Source organism: Atheta coriaria, unplaced genomic scaffold (genome assembly GCF_025399875.1).
Source record: "Atheta coriaria isolate IRGN ID8LTWV9N9 unplaced genomic scaffold, Caltech_Dcor_3.1 scaffold356_size4307, whole genome shotgun sequence".
NCBI classification, from domain to species: domain Eukaryota; kingdom Metazoa; phylum Arthropoda; class Insecta; order Coleoptera; family Staphylinidae; genus Dalotia; species Dalotia coriaria.
In genome coordinates this window covers 1-1,145 of record NW_027049693.1, presented here as the reverse complement: position 1 = coordinate 1,145, position 1,145 = coordinate 1, and the positions used below count along the sequence as shown (strand labels likewise).

At 35.4% G+C, this 1,145-nt stretch overlaps 1 long non-coding RNA gene across 1 annotated transcript in view; it reads left to right on the top strand.

Moving 5' to 3' along the window:
- The window catches only part of LOC135803041 (uncharacterized), a 3,289-nt gene extending 2,778 nt beyond the window's left edge, over window positions 1-511 (top strand). The window contains exon 3 of the long non-coding RNA XR_010550710.1: window positions 474-511. This is a non-coding gene — a long non-coding RNA (uncharacterized lncRNA). The remainder of the gene's footprint in view (window positions 1-473) is intronic.
- Window positions 512-1,145: the final 634 nt, after the last annotated feature.

The following is a 1,145-nucleotide window of genomic DNA, read 5'->3' as shown; positions in this document are numbered from 1 at the left end:
ATCGCGTGTGTAATCTCCGGAATTCAGTATTTTGTGTGTTTATTATATTTCCGCGTGTATTCGTGGTCGGTTGCCGTCGGACGCCGGCCGGCCATGTGCGATTGTAAATAATATTGTAGTTAATTTCGGACTTGTGTGAATCATTATTGTCTTCAGCAGAACTTGTCGAGGCAATGTGCTACCTGGTAAGAATACTCATTTAAAAAAACTTTGGGTTCCGCAGGAATTTAATTCAACATTGTCTGAGATTGTCTGAGATCTAATGTTTTGTTTCTTCTTTAGATTTGTATTGTTTTGAACACAATTCACACTTTCTTATCGCATTGTCTTACGTATTGCATGTTGCTGCATCATATTTTAGTTTTGATTGCAGGTAATATCTAACTTTCACGTAAACAGTATAAATGTTTATTTTTCTCCGCTGTTTGAATATAATATTACATGAATATAATGTTTTCTTTTCTTATTTATAGTATTTGCCGTGTCTTGGAGTCCGATATGATCTGCATTGGTAAGTTTATAATTCAATTATATTTTTCATTTTACATAAATTTGTATTTACGTAGTTTTTTTTCGAGTTCCACCTCGTGTTGCAAAGATACAAGACAGTCGCGTTTCAATCCGATCTTCTCTATCTCGTTTAGCTTTTGAAATATTCACAGTCGGAAAAAATTTAAAAAAAAAATGAGAAAGTTCATTTTTTTGCACTTTTAGACACGATTTCAGAACCTTTACACCCCGTATTTTAATTATTTTCTTATCTTATCTTATAGAGAATTTTCCAAACTGTCATAATCTTTGATCGGCTGGTCGCTAGCGCTTTTAGTTTAAATGATGTTTCCTAAATCCTCAATAAGCAGGGTACCGCACCCCCGCCTTGCTCATTTTTTTGCATTGGAAGTTACCTCTACCGCTACCCTCGTACGGTGCCCTGAACACGAGTCACTTTTACCGCTAGCCTCGTACGGTGCCCTGAATGGGAGTCACTTCTACCGCTCCCCTTTTTAAATTATTTTTTCGTTTATTAGATTTTCAATTTAACTTGTTTAATTTTTGAAACACGCGGTGGAAATTTGTCTGTATCGCGGGATAGTTTTTACCTTCTTTGTCAAATTGCGTCGAAATTGTATTTTTTTTAGTACAAC